Raw genomic sequence first — 10537 nt, 5'->3', positions numbered from 1 at the left:
TCCAGTCTATCATCGATAGAATCATTTATTTTAAGCGTTTTATAAACACTTGTCTTATATTCATTCATTAATTTAGGTTATAATATTGCTTAATATTGTCCATAAATATTTCAACTGTAGAATAAAATGTGCTAAAATTTATATTTACAAATAAAATTTAACTAATTTAATTTACCAGTAGAATTTAATTTACATTAAATACTAAAATATAATATATTAAGTACCAACGTTTGTATTTTCATAATTTCATGGTTTTAAAAATTATAAAAATAATGGGGATGAAAATAAAATGGCGATTAAAGAAAATACTTTAGTGTAGTAAAATATGCGATGTTTATTTAAACGAATTCTTTGCATTTTAATGAAGTTTTATTAAAAAATAGTTGTGAATAAAAAAATTGTTAACAACTATGATACTAGCCATGATAGAAAAAAATAATTTATCAATTTAAATTTTGCAGATTATAATTTATGAATTAATGGATAGTCAAACTTGTTTTGTCAATTTATTTTTAAATTGCATGATTAATAACATTGCTAGTCATGTTGGTAGGTTATGAGCTAATGCTTTTAGAAATGATAATTTAAATTAAAAATCATTCAATCACTCTAAATTAAATGAAGATTTTTTTGATGATTTTATTTTCGAAAGTTTACAAAAAAACTAATGAATCAAACCATAGATGAATGAATCTCTTTTTTGAAAACCAAAAAAATAGTCAAGTGTTATCCCGACATGATTTTCAAACAGTCAAGTCACAGTTCGGGTTATTTATGTTAACAGAATTCGATGTCTGCCAACAAGCCTCATGATGAAGTGTCGATCCATCAAGATCATTGTTTTATTGATTTTATTTTTCAATACTTTCTTTATTTTTTTAATTTTATTTATGTCTCAAATTGTATTAGATTCACAAACTTTAACACCTTTATCACATAAACTTTGCATCAATTTTATCCAAAACAATTCTATTTTCTTTCTTCACATTTTAAAATTTATGAGTTTATTAGTTTTAAAAGTATTCAGAATTTTTCTTTTCAGTTGCAAGTAATTCTGTTTTTATATATACAGGTAAAATTGATGTGTTATATTTATTAGTTGTGTATCGACAGTGAATCAGATTTAAGTATAGAAAAAAATGATAAGATAAAAATGAAGTTTTAATCTAAGGCTAGTTTCGTTGAATCATGAGTTAAAATAATTACTATCAGTGACAATTCTTTGGTTCAATATTATGTCATTTATAGTTCAAAATAAATAATGTATTAGTATAGTTTTAAAATAAATTGTTTTTTTACAAATTTATATTCCGTTAGATCATTCATAATAAGATAAATAATGACAATTTTTAAACTTTTTTAAAATTTCTTCTTAAAACTCGTAAAAAGTAGTTAATGACATCTTTGAATCTCTTAACTACTTTTTGTTGTTTCAAGAAACCATTTAAAATAATAACTTTCTTTGACAATGATAAATAAACGAATACAATAATTTCTAATAATAAAAGGAAGGAAGTGAATTAATTAGGGACGAAACAATTGAGTAATTATTTTTACTAAGTAAAATTAGTCAATAAAAAATACTTAATAACTTGAGAAGATTTTTTTTCTTGTTAGAAGAGAGTTTCTTCAATAAAAAAAGGAAACTTTTTTTAGTAGAAAGACCGGAAATGAGAAAATGTTATGAAATAATCAATCAAAATGATTCTCAAACAGAAAAGAAATGAAGTTAATGGAGTAATACTGATTCCTTGGCTTTTTGTTCAAATAAAAATAATCAATAAGTTATTTAATAACGTTAAAATCTCGATTTTGATGTAATAAGAGAAGCTTATAATTACAACGATTAATCATTATTTCGACACGGAGTCTAATAGTTTCCTCACTTTTCTGAAAGTTTTGCTAACAAAGCTGTAAGCACGTAATCATCAAGATGTTGTCTAAGTTTTCAGAGAAGTAGTCTTTGTTGGTTTATTGGTATTTCAGATAAATTGCTTGCATTTTTCTATCGAATATGGATGACTCAAATCGAAAAATAAAGAATAAAAGACGTATAAATATTCGGTAAATAAAATATATCTTTAATTTTATTATTCCGAGGAGTCGAGTAATTCACTTTAAACATAAATTCCTATTGTTATTACTCTTTTGAAATATTTTCATAGTAAAAACGTTGTGGTGAATACACTACTGATCGAATCAACTGTCTAAAATAATATATTTTATTACAAAAAATATAAAAACATTTATTAAGTCAATACTTTTTAAACAAATAAATTCGAAAAAAGGTTTTATCAAAAATGATAATAAGGTCACTATGTTGAACATATATTTTATGTTTAGATTCCTATGTTACATAAATTCTTCCAAGAGTAGAGTGTTGTGTTACAAACTGTGTTTAACAGACACCATTAACTTTATTGCTCTTTAAGTACTTTTTATCTCGAGTCTTATGAAGATGTTCGGATGCCGGAGAAATATATGAACATTATTGTTTGTTTAAGATATATTGAGAAAACAAAATCAGAGTAAAGTGATGTTATAAATTTCAAATCGGCCTTTTAATGCTCCTCATAAAGATAAAATTTGATTCAAAAAATTTTTGACGTTTAAAATGAATTCCTTTGGTTTATTAACGTCCATATTACTGATGTTTACACTCTATAAGTTTTCTTATGATACTTTGAACATAAAAAATAATATGTTTTGAATTTCTTCAACATTCGATCGTTTTCACAACATTTGTAAAGTATGTACTTGAAAAGTAATAAAGTTTAGGACTTGTAACATATGTCAATATTACAGTGATATTATATTGAACAAAACATTTCTGAAAACAGACGAGTTAGAACAATAAATAAAAAAAAAACTCCAAGCCAAGTGTAGCTCGCTGGAAAATAAACTGCATAAATATTTTCAATGTTTACATTGATGAGTTCAAGACAGACCATTTAGTTTGATAAATATTTTTATATAATTGATAAATACAAAAATCCGAACCTTGTCTCATATAATCTAATGTTTTCTTTGTTTTTCTCTGTTCCAGGTATGTTGATCTAGTAAGAATAAAAGAGAAAATTACTCAACAGTTCAAAAGAGTTGGCACGTTCATTGCTGAAATATTGCAAGTATCCTTCCTTTTTCATTCTCGTACATTCTTATTTTTTGTTCTTTTTTTCTCCCGGGGCGAATAAGACCCCAATAAGTTATAAAATACAACCTAGAATGGAGAAACTATATAAGACATTGCAAGAAAGTGAAAAAGAGACAAATATCTACCGAGTCTTGAAACAATTTTGTTCAGTCTAAATAATTTTTATGACTCATCTTAAATTTTTTTATCACTCAATATTTTAAATATTTCTGCGTGTTCGGTTTGAAATATAAAATAACAGTTTATTTCCGGAAAGAACAAAAGTATTCAAACTATTTTTTATATTAACGTCCGGTTCAATGACACGAAATAATGAAATAAAATTTTTTTTGGTTTAATCGTTAAATCTTCAGACATCTGGAAATAGAAAGTATCTAGTTTACTGCTAAATACCTAGCTAATACAACGAAAAGTCACAGAGAAAGCCAACTTTAAGTGTTTCTTTTATTTTTTTTTTTATGAATTAAATACCGTAAAGTAGGTAGAATTACAATCATACAATTTGTTTTCTTGCAGTTATTATATTTGCTTATTCAATATTTATTCTTGATGGAGAAATTAAACTTTGCAATAAAAAAGATGTAGTACGTTAATGACTTAATAATACTGAATAAGTAGTCTTATCGAGATTTAAGCTTTTCAGCAGTAATGTCTGGGGAAAAAAATGGTGTAGAAAGAATACATATTGGAAGGGTTAAATCGTACTAAGCTCACGAAGATAGATATGAATTTACTAATCTACTTTTTCAGATAAGGATTATGTAGTGAAATATAAAAAAATCGTTTTTATCTTAGCACTAATTTCAAAGTGTTATTAATAATTTAGTTTTTATATTTTTAATGATAATTTAAGGCATTAAAAAATAAATTTTAAAATCAATAGATTTGAAATAATAAAATGACAATTTTTTTTTATTTATTTACTTTCTAGAAGCATTAATATTAATAAAGAAATCCTTTCTTGAATTATTGATTAATGAGTTTTTTTATTTATATCTTGAAAAAATATTTCGTGAACATGGAAAGATTTTATATGAAAAAGAAGTCATGATAAATATTGGAATTTTAGCAGTACACTGAGAAAATAATTATTAACATCAGATAATTGTAATTGATTATTGAATAAATAACAGAAAAAACATCTATTGATTTTATTTGTTATTTAATTATTTAATGATGAATAATTTTATCATATTTAACAACATGTTTAGATGTGTAACAAGAACGCACTTGGATTTACAGTGTAATATTCCGCTTTTTCTACTTTTTCAAAATAATAATAATAAATATGAGATTTTGTTATTCTCAGAATTTTACATAATGTACCAACTTCATGTACATAATTATTGAACAATTTGAAGTAAATTGCAATCAAAACCTAATTATTGAGAATGGTTGAATAAAGAGCAGGTGATAATGAGAATTCATAATTTATTACCACAATCATCTATTCTTTTTGCAAAATAAATGAATAAAAACAGTTATACCATGAGTGAACATCAGCACATAAACGTACGATGATACAAATAATAAATAATACAGAATCTATTATGTTCGTTATAAATTTATTAGATCGTGGATTATGAAACATATAATAGTGAAATTGTGGTTGAAAGTTAATGTTCAATCATTTTATGTGGTGACAAAATGTCAAGCAATAATAACATTATATTATAAGATAAAATAAAAAATATGTGGACAAAATTCATTAACTTTATGTCAACGTTTGAAACAAATGATGTTGCTCTATTCAGAAAAGTAAATACAATTCATTTTTTTTTTTTAGATCCTATTAGTAAATACTGTGTGCATGAATGGGACGATTTTGCTTACAAAGTAACCACAAACTCTCATCGTAACTCGTACTTTTATATCATTTTATGGTCTTGTTCACACTAGCTTTTTTGACACCAGCACAATAATCAAGTATATCACGAGGGACCAAAATGTTCACTTTGTTAATGGAATCACCGGAAAAAGTGGTGAGAATTCTACCCTCTGGGAAATCGTATTCGATATTTCCCAGTCACTGAATTCGTTAACATTTTGCACACTTGTTTTATTTTCTCGTGGTGTACTGATTGGTTAGAAAATTTTTCAAATATATCGTGCTAATTTTAGTTTGATTATTTACATGGAAAAAAGTTCTTTAAATATTAATCAAATTTGATAGATTCATTATTTTACTGCTGTAAAATATTTTAATGCTAGATCATTTACTTTTAAATAAAATTATATGTTTATTTTTATAAGAAGGAAAATAATTTTATTAATTAGTTATTGAATTCATTGTCAAAAAATTAATGAGAATGTGACTGATTTTTTAAAAGATTCGAGGTCATTTAAAATTATCTATGTATCTAGTCGTCGTTATGTAACCAACGTATATTGACAAGGACATTTTAGGAAAATAACCGCATAAATAAATTGAATTCTTGTCTCGCATTGCATTGGGAATTTCCGATTCTCGAAAGGGCCATTGACATCTCGGGCACGTATTGACTTAGGTAATTCGAATTTAATCGTTATGCTGTGCCATAGCAGTTAACATGTGTATATTTTATTATGCTCTTAGGTAGGTGTTAATTAACTTATTGTAGAAGAAGTTAAATTGTATAAATTTATCACAGAATTCTCGTGAATAATAGTAATTTTTTTTTGTTGCTATTTTTGATTGATGCTTGATGGGATATTTAGAGTGATTAAGATTGACGATGATTCGTATGATTTATTAGTATTTTCTTGCATTATATTCGAGAATAATTTCCTAGAAAGCTATTATTTTGAAGTAAAATCTAATTTGTACATATTGTAGTAGATTTCAGATAAATTGGAATAATAATTATAATTTTTTTATGAATGAAAATTGTAATACTACGTGTAATCCTTACGTAAAAACGTATTTTGTTGCTAAAAAATGTCAATTGAATTATCGAACGTGCAATCAATCAATGACATGTCAATTTTCCGCAATTTTTTCGACAAAAGAAACAAACATGGGTTTCACAATCCCGAATTTTGAATGCAATAAATGAGCCGTTTCAACGTCTAGTGGGGAATTTTATATACCGATCACTATTAATCATTCCAAGTCATCCCTCGTAAATGTCACTGTGCTTATTATTCTTTTGCGTGATCCAAGGCCACCCGGTTTACCTTTTCACTGGCACCCTAATGTAGTATAGAGTATCAATACCATCAGTTTCGGATAATTGCCTATGAAAATCTATTCCTAGAGGGTTTATAAATGGAATATTATATAAATCTTTAAAAAGAAAAATATTCGATAACAAATATCTTATCAATTGATTTTGAATAAAATAATTGAATGATGATAATCTTTTTAATGGAGTAGGCAATGTTGTAATTGTTGAAAACTTTTTGAGTATGTTATTAATGAAAATAAAGAAATTAATTCGAACCTTGGTAGATATAATATTGATCTGATACTAAGCTAGCTTTTTTATATTGTAAATATTTTGTTGATGAACTTTTGGTTGTGTTAGATAGATTTCTACTTGGAAAGTGATTATTAAAATTGTGGTTGGTATTTATTTTAATTATAAAGCACTCTTGATAGGGTTCATATAACTATTTCTTATTCTTATCTTTCTTGGTCAATGTAATTTTTTTTTTAATTTTATATTATTTTGTTGTTTATTATTTTATTATGAAGTAGATCCAGCAGTACAAGCCAATGCTAAGGTCACACAAGTCCAAAGACAATAATATAGTCACTTAAAAATAAAGGCAACAGGTATTAAGATGACAATAGACATAAGATATAAAGAGAAAGTCATGAAACATAATTCAGGCTGCATAAAACTAGATTCTACTGCAGGCATAGTAGTTAGTAGGCAACCATGTTTTAATAAAAAATATAGTAATGGAAAAAAAAATATAACCTATAAGTAATACCTGAACACATTTATATATTTTTTTATATCCAATATTGTGTATATCTAATTAAATATAATTCTTAACATATCTTTCTTTGCAAAAAATAAACTTGTTAATTATGACAAGTTTTTATGATTATTGAAATTTATAAAAATAAAAAAAATTGAAGATATTTTTGACCATTCAATTATCACTATATCATTGGTGTTGATAACAACAGTAAAACCCCAACATATGCGGGTGGAATTTTGGGGATTAAATTATGCATGCCCGCAGGAAAAATTTTTATTATTATTCCATTTTATCACATTGTGCTTGATTTAATTCATGTTATTCCAAAATGAAAATACATCGTTAACAAAATAAACTTGAAATTGGTGAGAAATATAAAGGGAGAAGGATCAGCAATTTGTTGATGGGCAGCAGTATCAATTAAAGACTAAATAAAAATAGACATTTCAATTGATCAATTATCAAACTATACAGGGGGTTGTGAAAATTTCCATTACTTCTCTAATGGCAAACAATAGGATTAAATTTATAACTTCAATGAGATTATCATTAATCCAGTTAACTAAATGAAGAAATTGTTTACAAAGCTAAAATTAAACTAAACTAACACTCGTACATTGATGACATTGCTTATAGGGTGTAGACTAGCAATGCAATGTATCGAATCTACAAACTAATGTTAGTGTGTCAAGCAATACGAGGTTTACAACACGGCACCTCGGACGCCACGAACATGCTGTCAGGCTTATTTATCAGCGACACGATCCTGCAGTCACTGCGACGAAGTACGGAGATTAATCAAGGGGTGGTCAGTGATGTGTGTATACGTATATACGAAGGGAGAAACTTGCTCACATACTCCGGAAAAGGGTGCAAATGCTTAGCTATTTTCTACTACCTTTACAGATGCAGTCAAGTATGCATTAATGTGCATGCAATCCGGAAGTGAAATCGAGGGTATAAATTTTTATATATTAGCCCTGAAGTGGTTAAATCTATATTATGTACACCAGTTATGAAAAAAATATTGTTTGTATTATTCACAATTAAATAGCTTGTATAATGCTCAACGATATTATCTGAATTTGGACCAGTAGAATGTTGCTGATTATCTGCCAGTTAAATTCTGGAGATTCAATCATTTTCGAGTATGCCAATGAGTATTAGTAAAATGCACTGAAGAAACCATAATGCTTATATTAAATTTTCCATATTGAGAAACAAGTTTACTATGAACAAGGAATATTTCTTTTAATTAATAAAATAAAAATTTTTGATAGTCACAATAGAATATTTTTTGGAATTGACATGGAAACATTTTTATTAATTCAGTTCTGAATGACTTGAAATAATAAAAGAATAATTCATTGAAAAAATCAATTTTTTGAGCTCGACTATTTTATGTAAAATTATTTAAGTAAAAAAAAAAAAATTGAAGTTTGCCAGCTTTATAATATTATATTATTATTATTATTATTATTATTATTATTATTATTATTATTATTATAATTTATGAAAATTAGATGACATTAAAAATTAAAGAAATAAGATGATAAGCTTTCAAATGTGATAAATATTACCATAAATTAATTAAATACGTTGAAAATGTTATTTCAAAATTTATTTAAATATTATTAACATTTTCAGTAAGAAGCCAAATAAATTTAATTCACTCCAGGCTCGGCGTAAATTGAGCTTGAATCCAATGTAATTTGAACCGATATTATAGGGTTAAGAATAAATTCACTTTTACTTTAGACAGAAATTAAATTTCTCCTCGGATATTTCACTTACATTTTTCTCAAGGAATAATATTGATTCTATACAAACAATAAATATTTATTCCAAGTGAAATAATTATTATCATTTCTCTACAATATTATTTCTATCAACAATTACATTTTTATTATTTAAATTACTTTTATAATTAAATTTAAGAAGTTCATATCAAAATTATTATTAAAAATTATTTTCTCAAAAAATTCAAACTTAATTAAAATAATCATGCATCATCATAAGAAATATCTTGAATAAAAAATTTCAAATTGCATTTCATGTTAAAGCTTTTACATGAAATGGAGGGAATTCAATTATAGAATTTTTATTATATAAATTTTAATTTAAAAAAATGTTGAGTGATTATATAATTAAAGTCTATTTTTCAATTTTATTTTTAATTCAAAAATATCATAAAGTGATGTACATTTTTTTCATGGAATGAAAAATGTTTATTTCTACGAGTTTTTTATATTCTATTTAGGTACTTGTAAAGGTTATAAGTAGTGTAATATCACGGAAATGCAGTTTTTTAAAAGGGATCTTTAGGTATTGTTAAGTATACCAAGGATAAAGATATACACACGTGGATACTTTAATAGTCAAGGTTCTCCAGGTATCATGTTCGAAAGTAAAGCCATGACGGGAGAACTTTGCTCCTGAAATTTGCATTAATATTGCACGGTTCTGAGTACACGATACATCAGGATATAGTCTCGAACATACGCCGAAAGCCAGGGCTCAACAAGCGTACATCGCATACAAATTCGTTGGACGATTTTGGTACAGGGCAATGGACTTTGTCTGCTTACCTTGTTTGCTTTGCTTGCACGATTCTCGTATTGCCACGCCTTTATTTATTTTTTTTTTCTAATTTCTTTTTTCTCTACTTTATTTATCTTTGATTCGTGACCGGTTTATTGATACGTTAAGCTCACAATCGGATTAATTATTTTTGAAATAAGATGTACGATATTTGTGCTATAGAAAGCTAGATGTTGCCAGAAGAGCTGCTACAGATTGATGTGAAATTATGATTTATTTCCACATAAAAAAAACTGTGTGGTATTTTTTACTTTATGATTTTTCATAAAAATCACCATATTGTTTGCATTTATTCTAATATTTTATTAAAAACTGTGTTATTTATTTACCCAGTCTGGTTGGATAATTATTGCAAATAATTGACCAGCATTGATGATAGTAAGATCATCAAAGACTTGACTAAGCATAATGTGATCCTTTATTAAACACTATTGAACCGTCTAAATCTGGCTACTAGAGACCACAAAATTTGATGTATCTGGATAAACTTGATCTCATCCCAAACACTAACAACATTCCTACAGCTTACCATCTGACCAGGAATGATGTTCATAAAACTTTGCCATCTAGTTTGAAAGAGTTCAAAAACAGTTTCTATAGCTTCAAATATTTTTCATCCATTTCAAACAGAGACTACACCGATCACTCGAGGATGAGTAACGGCTTTAGGTGGATTGACAAAGTCTCAGCTGTATGCTTTCTAAAAATGAAATAGTGAAAATCACTGTGAAATTGTAAATGTTTTATCATGTGCATCCACCACTGTTTCTATCACTGTAGTGTAACTTCAAAATTATGTACTTTCCTTATCTGGATTCAAAAGTATTATAAATGTCATTTTTAAAAGTAAATAAAATGAGCAGTAAATGT

The sequence above is a fragment of the Chelonus insularis genome, unplaced genomic scaffold (assembly GCF_013357705.1).
Source record: "Chelonus insularis isolate UGA/USDA-ARS -01 unplaced genomic scaffold, ASM1335770v1 contig_24_pilon, whole genome shotgun sequence".
NCBI classification, from domain to species: domain Eukaryota; kingdom Metazoa; phylum Arthropoda; class Insecta; order Hymenoptera; family Braconidae; genus Chelonus; species Chelonus insularis.
Note: the sequence above shows the minus strand (reverse complement) of the source record.